Genomic DNA, 13,463 nt, shown 5'->3' on the forward strand with positions numbered 1-13,463 from the left:
GCTACTTGCCTTAGAAGCCCCTGCAGCTATACATGGGTCCGGGTTATTCCAACAGAATGCCCTGTGGACAGGAAGAACGAGGGGGACAGCCACAGGGGAATGAGAGAGAAGCTCCAGGCAGTCGCCACCGTGGCAGGGTCCCTCACTTCCCCTCCACTGCCCCTGGGCCAGTGCCCACACATCCCTGCCCACTGAACCAGGGCGCCCGGCCCCGTTTCTCCTCTGCCAATGGAGTGTTAGAAGCCGAGTCTGACCAGAGGTGGCTCTCCTCTTTCTTTTCCCATCTTGTCCAGAGGAAAGGAGATGCTTTCTGACACGGGGGAAAGGGGTGGGGAGGAGGGATGAGAAGGGAAGGTCCCCCCAGCATAGTTTGGGGAAAAGGCCTGGGTGGCAGCCAAGGCCCAGCCGCCAAGGACAGCAGATGGCCTGGGCTCCCCCGCCTGCAGACCTCAGAGCAGCCCGCCCCACTCCGTGCTTCCCACGTTTCCTCAGATGCCTGTGGGTCTGGCTTGCACTTGGACAGCTCTGATTATTGTTTCCTCTCAGAGGCTCCGCTCAGCCTTCACCTAAGCTGAAGGCTGAAGATTAAGCCAATTTCTTGGTCTCTCAGGCTTATATAGATGAGAGGCCTCGTCTATATATAGGCCTACTTATGTAGTGGAGAGGGCTCCCTCTCTACTTCCTTCCTAGGGCTCCAAGGACATAAAGTGGTTGCTATGGGGATTCCTGAATTTGTAGAGGAACTGTTTTCAGAAAAAAAAAAGGATGATTCACAGTTCTTTGAGGAGGAACAGAGTTGGTCCTTGGGGAGGTATGATGTAACAGGGTTTAGAAGAGGAATGAAGACTGGCTTCAGTTTCTGTACTTTTTCTCTTTCCTCTTGGATCCTTGTGCAGGCTCGGGGCCCACCAGCCACTCCCTCAGAGAACCTCATTCTGCACACAGAGTTCTAGCTGGTGCCCCACACCTCATTTGCCTCTTTGAAACATCTAAGGGCAGGTGTTAAAAAAGAATGTTAGAAATACCCAGCTGGGCTCACCAGGGAGTTACTGTCAGGGTCTCAGAAAGTGTGTTCATGGCCATTTCTGGGCCTTGCTGGCTGGACAAAGTTATTAGCTTGAGGGTGCCACAGGGCCCTTGAACTTTCATCCCCATCTAACTGGCCCAGCAGAGGGCCTTTCCTGTACTGACTCTCTGAAAAGTCTGCCGTTAACAGCGCCAACTGGAAACTAAGTGTCCACAAGAGGGGAGGGAATGACCCAAGGCCCCACTGTGTGTAAGTGGCAGAGCTAGTCCCGGAAGCCAGGCTTTCTACGCTATGGCCAGCAGAGCAAGAACTGGGAGGAATGCTTTTATGAACACACACATTGTCTAATAATTGACAAAGGAAAGGAGATTGGTTGGTGGAACCAAGTAAAGAAATAATAAGGGGCTGAAGTTATACTTTCTTCAGTGTTTTTCTTTTCTAGTCTTTTCCAGTAGTCATGAGAGCTGGACTATAAAGAAAGCTGAGTGCCGAAGAATTGATGCTTTTGAGCTGTGGTGTTGGAGAAGACTCTTGAGAGTCCCTTGGACTGCAAGGAAATCCAACCAGTCCATCCTAAAGGAGATCAGTCTTGGGTATTCATTGGAAGAACTGATGCTGAGGCTGAAACTCCAATACTTTGGCCACCTGATGTGAAGAACTAACTCATCTGAGAAGACCTTGGTGCTGGGAAAGATTGAAGGTGGGAAGAGAAGGAGACGACAGAGGATGAGATGGTTGGATGGCATCACCGACTCAATGGACGTGAGTTTGAGTAAGCTCTGGGAGTTGGTGATGGACAGGGAGGCCTGGTGTGCTGCAGTTCATGAGGTCACAAAGAGTCGGACACGACTGAGTGACTGAACTGAACTGAAATTAGACTGACATGTGATGGAAACAATCCTTTTCTTTTCGAAAAAGCATTCCACTGGGAGTCAGCTGTGTGACCTTGAGGAAGTCACTTTCCCTCTCTGGGCTTCAGCTGTTAGTTGCTCAGTTGTGTGCAACTCCATTGTGACCTCACAGATGGTAGCTCTCCAGGCTCCTCTGTCCATGGGATTCTCCAGGCAAGTATACTGGAGTGGGTAACCATTCCCTGCTCCAGGGGATCTTCCAACCCAGGGATCAAACCCAGGTCTCTGCATTACAGGCAGATTCTTTATGATCTGAGCCATCAGGGAAGCCCAGGGCTTCAGCTTTCTCACCTGCTAAATAAAAGGGCTGAGCTTGAATGAGCTCAGATCCCTTCCCATGATGACATGCTTGTATACTGCCCCCGTGCTGGAAATACTAGTGAGGGCCTCTCCACGCTAAACTTTCTGTTCAAAGATTCCTCGTGGCCCACAGCATCAAGCCCACACCCCTTAGCTTGGAGCTCAAGGCTCTGCGTGATCTGTCATAGCTCATCTTCCCAGTCTGGTCTCCCGTTCGCTACTTCCTATGGATTACCTGTTTCACAGCCTTGTCTGCACCCTCTATGCAGAGGTCGCCTCCACCTGCCCCAGTACCCTGGCCAGAGAAAGTCCAGCTAGTACTTTAGCTCTCAGTTAAGATGCCTCGTTCTTCGGGCACCCCTCCTAAAATTCTGAGCTTGGCCTCGTAATCTTTCCAAGTCTGTATCCGCCATTACTGCCTTCACCTGAATGAGTGTTGTGATTATTTAGTCATTCAGTCCATCAGATATTCCTGAATGATTAGCATGTGCTCTGACAATGACAGATTTGGACATAGTTCTGCCTTCCTGGTGTGGAAAGGGAGACATTAATCAAAGAATCAAGCTGAGGCGTGCGTAACTGCAAACAGAGGTGTGAAGAGGAAGAAGAAAGAGTTTCCAGAGATCTTGTCTGATGTCTGGGAGGAGGAGAGGGTGGGAGGCAGAAGGAGATGTTCTCTGGAGGGAAGACCATGTGCTGATTCTGGCTGAAGGAGGTATAAAGGATGAGGGGCTGGAAGAAGGCCAGGGTGAGGGGAGGACTTCTAGAGACATCAGGGGTGGGGTGTTGGGGGTGGGGAGCATGAGGGGACAGAGGGCTGGGTGGAGGGTGTTGTCTTGATCAGGGGAACCATCTGGAAAGCCTAGGAGGGGTTTAAAGAGGGGAGTGACAGATCATATATGTGTTTCAGAACAGTTACCTTGGCTGCTGCGCAAGGTGGCCTGGAGTGGTGCTTTGTAGCCCCAGATGTGTTGGAAGCACAGAGAAGCTTGAGAAGGACCCGCAGCATGGCCTCCCCTCCTGACATCCCCATTCAGTTATTTTGGAGGGAGGCAAAAGGGAAGAAGGGGCCCAGTAGGAGACCCTGCAGTGGTGCACCCGAGAGATGAGGGCACCTTGGGCAGGGGCTGGAATGGGCGGGGGCTGGAATGGACAGGGGCTGGCAGTTGACTCCCCTGGAGATGAAGGAGGAGGTGTCAAGATTGAGCCCCGAGTTCCTGACATGTGCAAGCAGATAGAAAGGGTGGCATTTTGAGATGAGAACGTGGGTAACAATGGGGTGTTGGGGGGCAAGGGAGTGAATCGCAGATGTCAGCCTCCTACCCCAACCTGGCCGGCTTCTCCTCATACTCTGTGCCTGCACAGGGCTGGAGGCCATGCCTAGCTGGGCCCCCCACAGCCCCTAGGAACACCTGCCCTCAGGAGTCGGGGTGGGTCAGAGAGATTTGGGGGGTGAGATAAGAGGGAGGCCTGGAGGCCAGTAGCGCTCAGGCTAGCAGAGCCCAGGCAGCCCAGTTTTCCAGCACATTTGGAAAGAGTAATGGTACTAAGTGATCCCTAGGCCAGGAGTGGGTGTCAGCGGGGCTTTAGCTGCCTCCGGATCAGGGGCACCTTCAGGCAGGAAAGTGAAGAGGCAGTGAGCTCCCTGTAACCAGCTCCACAGGGTGATGGGAGCTCCACAGGCTCCACAGGCGCCTCCCAGCATATTAGACAGGCAGACACGGCCATCAGCTCACTCGGGTTCCCTCTGCAGAGATGGCAGAGCAGTTGGAAAACCTGTCCACCTTCATTTCCTCCAGCTACTTAATGCAGTCGGAGTTGAGGGAACTGGGTGCGAGGCTTGTTTGGGGTCGGGGGAGATGGTGACAGATTTTGTGACCTTGGGGAAGTCACTTAGCTCACAAGATCCTGGGAGGGACGGATGCAGGAGAAAGACTCAGACCGGCCCTCTCTGAAGGCTCCCCGGCTCTCTAGCAGTGTGACAGACTCCGGGCAAAGAGCAACCCGGCCAGGTTTCCTGGAGGGAGAGGGAGAGGTGGGGGAGGCCAGGAAGAGAGGGAGGAGGAGAAAGCCTGCCTCCCCTGCCCCACCTCGCACTGCACCTGTGGGCAGGAGGGATTATAGTTACCACAATGACTATTTTTTGTCTTTTTCTTTTTTTTAACTGAAGCATAGTTGATTTACAGTATTGTGTTAGTGCCTGGTGTACAGCAAAGTGATTCAGTTACACATCTGTATACACGTTCTTTTCCATATGGTTTATCACAGGATAGTGAATGTGGGTCCCTGTGCTGTACAGTAAGCCCTGTTGTTTATCTCATAGACAGTAGGTGTGTCTGCTAGAGTGAAACTCCAAGGTTGAACTTCCAGTTGTTTTCATTTGTCGTTTTACTTCCTACACGAACACCCATAATGACTACTCTAATACATACACTTTTTGTATTTGTTGATTAGCGCTTTCCCCAAAACATGTTTTCTCATGTCCCTCAGTCCCTTTATCTAGACTATACCTGAAAACCCGCCCTTTTCTCCTTGTGCCTTCAAACATGTGTGCCTGTGTGCTAAATTGCTTCAGTTGTCCCTGACTCTTTGCGACGCTGTGGACGGTAGCCCGCCAGGCTCCTCTGTCTATGGGATTCTCTAGGCGAGAATACTGGAGTGGGTTTCCCTGCCCTCCTCCAGGGGATCTTCCTGACCTAGGGGTTGAACCTGTGTCTCTTATGTCTCCTGCATTGGCAGGCGGGTTCTTTGCCACTAGCGCCACTTAGGAAGCCACATTCAAACACATTCACACTGTTTTACAAAAGTTGCATCACACCGTATACAGTTCTCTGCCACTTGTTTGGCTCCCTGAGCAGTAAATACATCCTGAAACTCCCTCTGCATGAGCAAATAAAGACCTTTTTCTTTTTAATGGTATGTTATACTCCATGGTATGGGCTTAAGAGAACACTCCTACATAGACAAGATATTTTTATTCCCAACGATAAAATAGAGGTGTTATTTTTTTTTTTTTAAAGTGCTGGAGACTTTAGTGAGGTCTGTTTACCTGGCAGGGAGCTAAACTGCCTGTATGGTTCAAGAACCTAGACTGGCACCCACTGTGTGTGGGTTTGTTGGTAAAGACAAAGAATGGGCTTTGTTCTGAGGCGTTCACTCTGTTATGATGCAGAGATGGAGCCCTGTCCTTAGACAGTGGTCCCTGAAACTCATGCCTGCAGGAGCCAAGGCTCAACTTAACCCCCTGTGAGAGGGCAATCTAGAAGGAAACTGCAGAGTCAGAAATGATCTGATGTCAGAAATTACCAAGTCAGATATTCCCTGGTAGTCCAGGGGTTAGGACTCAACGCTTTCACTGCCAGGGCTGGAGTTCAATCCCTGGTCTGACAACTAAGATCCTACAAGCCACGAGGTGCAGCCAAAATATATATATATATATATATATCTGATGTGCCCTGTGGCCAAGACATGAAGCTAAGAAGGAGAAAGAGGATTATTCACCGTGTTGGCTGAATAGCCCCCTCCTTCCCACTGACTTTGCCCTGGAATTTCAGTCCCTCCAGCTTATTTTTGGCCTTTGGTTTCCCCCTCTGGAGGTTGAGCCTCCCGTCTCTTGATTTTCTAACTGCAGGATGAATAAAAAGTCCCGAGATTTCAATCAAATGCTTAAGAAAATAATAATCCCTGGTTGTCCTAATTCTTTCCTGGAAATACCTCACACTGACAGAAATTGTCTCTAAGCCCCTTTTCTCTTCTCTTGTGCTTTAAATTTCTTCCTTAATTACAAAGAATTGTTTACCTGATGTGGGCTCCACCGGGCATATTTATTTTAACACTCTTCTTGGTTTTTTTCCCTTATCTTAACCCATGACTTGATAACTCCATAACTCTCTATTCCTGTCTCAAAATGTCCATTGTCTCTGTCACCAAGGGAACATAATAATGAACTTCATAATCAGCCCATCTCTGTTCCCATGGCATGGAAACCATGTCTATAACAAGCAGAAAGCCCTGAGCCCCTGAATTCAGCTGCCCAAAATCGGCTTCCTGTCCCTAGCAGAGATTTTAGAATGGTCTTCTAAGAATAATATTTCAGTTTCACTCAACCCTACCAACATTTGATGACAACATTATCTAAAAATTAATGATGAATTAATGCCTACATTCCAAAGTACCTGGCTAAATTTGCTGTGTAAAAAACAAGGGCAAGAGGCACAGCCAAATGGATATAGCATTGAAACCCTGCAAGTGTTGATTGACAGAATTTTTTCCCATCCCTTAAGACGATGAAGTGCAGTACCCAGCCTGAGAATGCCTCTGAAGCACGCCAGGCAGTGACTTGGATCCTCAAGCTCAGAGGATTGTGATAGAATTAAGTCTGACTCAACAAATGAGGTCACTGGGAAGAAGGAGTGGCATTAAATTTCCCGTTAATGCTGGGGGCTCATTTACTAAACAGTTATCTGCTTCTGGTTCCAGAAGACCGCTGGGTAATTTCCAGACACTGCCTGGGCTGCAGATAGCTTGGCCATGAAGTCACTGCACCGTGGCCTGTGTGACTTTTGGTGACCACCACGAAGTACACCAGAAAGTATTTGCAGAAACAGGGTGCCATTTTGGTGTGTAAAACCTTAGAAATCTGTAGACGGTGACTCCTTATGTTAAATCTAGAAAAGGGATGGCAGGAAGGGCGCATGTGACTCGGTGCCAGGAGGCTCAAAGTCTGGTTCTTGTGCTCATTAATAACAACAGATGTGATTAATAGCTGCAGTTCAAGTCTCTGAATGGCTCACCTTAGAGGTGTTTCTTGGTTAGACGTTGTACTGCATCTAGAGATGTAGAAAAGTAAGGAGTTTGCATTCACAGTTGTCAGGCATAAAGGGTGCCCTCCCCCTCCTACTTCTCCGAGCCCTCCTTTCCTTATCTGTCAGATGGAAACACTAATGACTTGCTTACCTCCCAGTGTACTCTTGAAATTTCCATGAAAAATTCAAAGTTCTACACAAACAGAAAGCACAAATGGAGATCATTTCTAGATTCTGATGAAACTTTTCAGTCATTTCCAATCACAGATTTAGGAATTCATCCAGCACGTTCTTGCTTTTGAGCCTGTAGCGGTTCAAACGTCACAGTCCAGTGGCCAGTGGTCTCTTCTCTGGCCAGCTCCTTGGGGGTCGGCCTGGCCTTCTTGCTCATTCGTCACTGCCTCACACTCTCTGCCCCTGACACTGGGGAAGCAAGAGACAGGGATGAACCTCTCGGCTTCCTCCTGAAACTGTCTTCCTCACAGTTTCTCAGTGCGTCTTCCAGAGTCTTCTTTTTGAATTCTTGGCTGGGCAACCACTTTCCTTACACCAAGTCAAGTCTCCTGAATTCCTAGAGGCAGCTGAGCATGGGGCAGCTTGTGGGACTTTGGGCTACAGATCATTTATTAATTATCCCGCAATCTTACTGAGCTTTGGCTTTCTTATTTGTAAAATGGAGGTAATACATCTACTTTATCAGGAATCTGTGAGGATGAAATAAAAGAACATAGGTGAAGAACATGGCATTTAATTTATTTATTTTGGGTTGTGTTGTCTTCGTTGCTGTGTGAGGGCTTTCTCTAGTTGTGGTGAGCGGAGGCTACTCTCTATCTGTGGTGTGCAGGCTTCTCATTGCGGTGGCTTCTCCTTGCAGAGCCTGGGTTTTAGGGTGCATGGGCTCAGTAGTTGTGATGCATGGGCTTAGTTGCCCCAAGGCATGTGGAATCTTCCCGGACCAGGGATTGAATCCATATTCCCTGCATTGGCAGGTGGGTTCTTAATCGCTGGACCACCAGGGAAGTTCAGACTTGGCATATTGTAGGAGCTGAAAATGGATTCTTTTCCTTTTCCTTCTTTCCGCGTTCCTTCCCCACTCAGCTGCCTGCAAGTCACTGTCTCCTCTCTCCTGATTAGGTGCTCTGTTTACTGTCTTTGCAAAGGAGGTGCAAAAAGCAGTTTTAGCCACCTGTCTGTGGATTTTCCTGGAGGAGCCTTCACAAGGCTGTCTCCCCATCCACACTGGCCTTCTCTGTGTGGTTCTAGAGTCTTCACATTTGGAGTTGTGGGGTGGGGGGAACATCTGGCTGTGGCCCCTAATTCTCCAGTTGCGTCTGGATGTGTCACCCAGCCACACTGTGACTGCGCACTGAGCATCACGTCACGTGTGCTGCCAACAAGCCTAGAGGTGGCTTCGTGTTCTCTGCTGGGAGGTGCTGGGGGTGGGCCCAGAGGAAGCAAGAGGGAACGCTGAGCGCCTGCAGAGATGAGGCGTCAGATAGGATCATTCACTGAAGGCTGTTGACGTACTTCTCAAAAACTCTCCACTTCCTGCTGCTTTCACAAGAGAAAAGATGATGAGGGCTGGAAATCAAGCTAAGCGAAGGTTTCCCAAGCTACTTTTGCTCTTCCTTTGAATCCAGGGCCCTGGTGTAGCACGGCCCGTCAGCCACCCCTGTTTTGTCCTTGTCCCCCATCTCCATTCTGCAGAGGGAGCAGGAGGAGAGCAGAGAGATGATCACAGAAGTGCTGCCCTTGACATCTGCATCCCACCCACCATGATGTCCACTCCCCATCTCCTGCCCTCCACTGTCTCTTTCTCTCTCTTTTTTTCTTTTTATTGCTGTGTATGTAAGATGGAATGTTCACTCTATGTATACACAAGAATCTGCCTGCAATGCAGGAGACCTGGGTTCTATCCCTGGGTCAGGAAGATCCCCTGTAGAAGGGAATGGCAACCCACTCCAGTGTTCTTGCCTGGAGAATCCCAGGGACGGCTGAGCCTGGTGGGCTGCCGTCTGTGGGGTCACACAGAGTTGGACACGACTGAAGTGACTTAGCAGCAGCAGCAGGAGACTGGTGGGCTACAGTCCACGGGGTCGCAAAGAGTTGAACATGACTGAGAGACTTCACTTTCACTTTTAGTTCACTATGTATAATATACACGCATGTATATTTCAAGAAAAAGTTACAAGGAAAATTAACAAAATATTAAGGTAATGAACATCTTTGGATGGTGGAAGTATGAGGAATTAAATTTTAAATGAACTTTCATAATTTTGTGCATTTTCCTGGTTTTACTACAAAGAATTTGCATTATTTTGATTAACTGATAAAACCATATTTTCTCTGCTGCTGCTAAGTTGCTTCAGTCGTGTCCGACTCTGTGCAACCCCATAGACAGCAGCCCACCAGGCTCCACCGCCCCTGGGATTCTCCAGGCAAGAACACTGGAGTGGGTTGCCATTTCCTTCTCCAGTGCATGAAAGTGAAAATTGAAAGTGAAGTCGCTCAGTTGTGTCTGGCTCTTCTAGCAGGTCTTTCTTTTTTTTTAAGTCTTGATTGAATTTGTTACAATGTTGCTTGTTTTATGTTTTGATTTTTTTGGCCCATGTGGCGTCTTAGCTCCCTGACCAGGGCTTGAACTCACATTCCTTGCATTGGAAGGCAGATTCTTAACCACTAGACCACCAAGCAAGTCCACCTCCAGTGTCTCTCCATCCATGTTTCTCTTTATTTTTGTCTGTCCCTGTGGCTGTCAGGGGACTCTTGGGTCACCTTTGTCATCATAAACTCCTGGGTTCCAAAGTGTGCTCTGTGGAACACTTACTTGGGAATGTACCTCAAAAAAGCAGATCCTACCTAGAGCCTATTATACAGAAAGAAGTAAGTCAGAAGGAAAAAGACAAATACCATTTATTAATGCATGTATATGGAATCCAGAAAGATGGTACCCATGATCCTATGTGCAGGGCAACAAAGGAGACAGAGACATAAAGAACAAAATTTTGGACACAGTGGAGGAAAGAGAAGATGGGATGATTTGAGAGAATAGCGTTAAGACATACACATTACCATAGGTGAAATATGACGCAGGGAACCCAAAGTTGGTGCTCTGTGACATCCTGGAGGGATGGGGTGGGGAGGAGGGTTCAGGAGGGAGGGGACACCTGTATGCCTGTGGCTGATTCATGCTGATGTATGGCAGAGGCCAACACAATATTGTAAAGTAATTATCCTCCAATTACAATAAATTTAAAAAATTCTAAAAAATCAGATTCCTGGCCAATGACCAGGAATGCACCATACTCTGTGTCCCTCTCAGAGATTATCAGTTCATATTACCTATTGAGAGCTCTGAAAAATTCCATAATAAATAGCTTAACATTGCTTAGCTAGTTTTCCCCAAAACCTTTTTGATCATGGACCCTTTCCTATGAACTCCCAAGGAATACCTATTAGCAGGGTCTGGGGAACTACGCTTTGGGAAAAGCTGGCATGAACAATGTATTATTTGTAGAAATTCTGTGGAGTCAAAATTCACTAATGAGAACTCTGGCATCAAAGGCCTATGGAAAAATGTGTGTGCTGTGCTTTAATGAAAATATGACATTCATGTAGATCAGAGGTCCTCACCCCTTTCACCAGAAAGATCCTTTTTAGTTATTTCCTCAAGGGATTCTGTGCTTTGAAAGCTTTTATCTACCCAACAAACTACATTTATTGAATAATAATTTGTTCCTTTGAGTTTTATTCATCAAAGACATATAACTGCCAATTAGTGCTTCTGATCAGTCAAGATAACCACTGTTACCACACTGAGTTGATATGACTCCAGCCCAAAGCAAATAAACTTAATGTTTTATTTAGTCTGGGAACCTCATTGAGGTAAATGTATGATTTCCTTTGGGCTTTTTTGAAATCTTGAAAATAGCTTACAGACCCCCCTCCCTGCCTTCCCAGAGCAAAGGGTGGGTGGGAAGCAGGACTGTGTGAAAAGCCAAGGAGGACACATGGTTGGGAGGAAGGGAGGGAAGCGGAGGTTATAGGGTTTGCCCAGGGGCAGTGAGGACCGCAGCGTGGGGGTTGGGGAGCCTCTGCAGCCTCTGTGAAGCCTGAGGGTCCATGGATTATGGGGTCCAGATCCTGATGAACAGATGAGAAGCCCCTGGCCAAAGGCACACACACACATCAGGCTCCCCAGATGTGGGCAAGAACCTGGGTAAAGCCTCTCCCCTCCATGCACCCCCTACATCCCCATATCCAGAAGGGCTGTGGAAGATGGCAGGCCCAGGGAGGTGGGGCACGGGAAAGGAGTGTTTCGCGGGGCTGCTGGCTGCTCTGCCAGGCTCCTCTCCCCGGGCCGCCCTGACATAAGTAGTTTTCATTTGGAGCTACTAGGAGGTGCCTGAACTCAATCCGGTCACCCCCGTGGGTATTGATGGAGCCCTTGGAGACTTGAAACCCCTAGGTACCACCTTCTATTCTATAGCTGGCTCCCTCCTAACACAGAAGGAAGAACCTCTGCCCAAGGAGCTCATCCCAGCCTAGCGGTCCCCCTCTAGATCCTCTGGGACACTGTGGGTGTCGTGGAGCTCAGCCTCAGACAGCAGGGACCACGGGGTCTTGATAGAGACTCTCCTAGTACGTTTTGAGACCAGGTGCCCTGTGATCCAGGCTCTACTGGACTTTGCAGAAGAGCTGTGGGGCAGCTATGGGAGCAGCAGGGGTGGCCCCATTCCCTGCAGTGAGAGGGGGCTCCTCCATGCTTGGGCCAAGCCCTGTACAGCCCGAACCACCCTCCCTAGGCTGGGTCCCCAACCCCGTCCAGCCACAGCCTGGACCTCAACACCCAGCCTTGCTTCTCGGCTCTTCTCTCATCAGCCAGGACATTTTCCCAGAAGATACAATCTCTGTCTGGCAGAAGCCTGCTTGCAAAAATAAATCTTCCCCTGAACATTTTCCAGGCCCATTTTAGAAACAAATCTGGGTGATGCCTTTTACTCATTTCCAAAGACAAACAGCCAACGCCCGAGGCCTCTCTCCCCTCAGAAATGTTCCAAGAATGAAGGACAGGCGCTGCCTCCCTTCAAGCAGGGTGGGTGAGTTTCCCTGGCAATTGTACTCCCCCAAACCACTGCCCAGGTCTGGGGACACAGGTGGGATGGAGCTCACAGACCGGGGCCCCAGGATGGTGTAGCCTCGTGGGTCCCCCACAGGTGGAGCCTTCCTGTGGCTTCTGGAAGCTGCAGAAGTTGCAACCTCCCCAGCATCCATCCATTCTTGTATTAAATATTTACACTGAGCACCTGTTAAGTCAGTATAGGTGGCATGCCAGGGGCTGCGATTCAGCAGGGAATGTGTGCTAAGGCCCTCATGTCTGTGGGGCAACCACTGAATAACTGAGTGATGCGGGCGCCACTGCAGTGATGATCACACAGACAGCATCACTGGAGTTCTCTGTGCTTCATCAGGGTATTATCTCATTTGATTTTCACAACAGCCCTGTGAGCTGGGAAAGAAGGAAGAAAGGAAAAGAAAGGAAGAAAAGGAAATTTCTGTTTACCGGGTCAGTTGTTGTTCAGTCGCTAAATTGTATCTGACTCTTTGCAACTCCATGGACTGTAGCACTCCAGGCTTCCCTGTCCTTCACCATCTCCCAGAGCTTGATCAAACTCATGTCCATTGAGTCGGTGATGTCATCCAGTCATCTCAGCCTCTGCCATCCCCTTCTTCTCCTGCCTTCTATCTTGCCCAGCATCAGGGTCTTTTCCAATGAGTCAGTTCTTCACATCAGGTGGCCAAACTATTGGAGCTTCAGCTTCAGCATCAGTGAATATTCAAGGTTGATTTCCTTTAGGATTGACTGGTTTGATCTTGCAGTCCAAGGGACTCTCAAGAGTCTTCTCCAGCACCACAGTTTGAAAGCATCAATTCTTTGGTGCTCAGCCTTCTTTACAGTCCAACTCTCATGTCACATCCATACATGACTACTAGAAAAACCATAGCTTTGACTATGACCTTTGTTGGCAAAGTGATGTCTCTACCTTTTAATATGCTGTCTAGGTTTGTCAAACCTTTTTTTCGAGGAGCATCTTTCAATTTCATGACTGCAATCACTGTCCTCAGTGATTTTGGAGCCCAAGAAAATAAAACATGCCACTGTTTCCATTTTTTCCCACCTATTTTCCATGAAGTCATGGGTCAGTGGCCTATGCTTTTACATGCACTATTTATCTTTTTTTATATACTTTGATTTATTTTTGACTGTGCTGGGTCTTCATCGCTGTGTGCAGGCTTTCTCCTATTGCGGTGATCAGGGGCTACTCTCTAGCTGAATTGTGTGGGCTTTTCACTGCAGTGGCTTCTATTGCGGTGGAGCACAAGCTTTGGGGCACATGGGCTCAGTAGTTGCGGCTCCCA

General features: G+C 48.6%; 1 long non-coding RNA gene across 1 annotated transcript in view; it reads left to right on the plus strand.

Moving 5' to 3' along the window:
- Nucleotides 1-952: 952 nt before the first annotated feature.
- Nucleotides 953-13,463, plus strand: part of LOC138989521 (uncharacterized) — a 46,788-nt gene continuing 34,277 nt past the window's right edge. The window contains exon 1 of the long non-coding RNA XR_011465813.1: nt 953-1,789. This is a non-coding gene — a long non-coding RNA (uncharacterized lncRNA). The remainder of the gene's footprint in view (nt 1,790-13,463) is intronic.

Source organism: Bos mutus, chromosome 10, assembly GCF_027580195.1.
Source record: "Bos mutus isolate GX-2022 chromosome 10, NWIPB_WYAK_1.1, whole genome shotgun sequence".
Taxonomy (NCBI): domain Eukaryota; kingdom Metazoa; phylum Chordata; class Mammalia; order Artiodactyla; family Bovidae; genus Bos; species Bos mutus.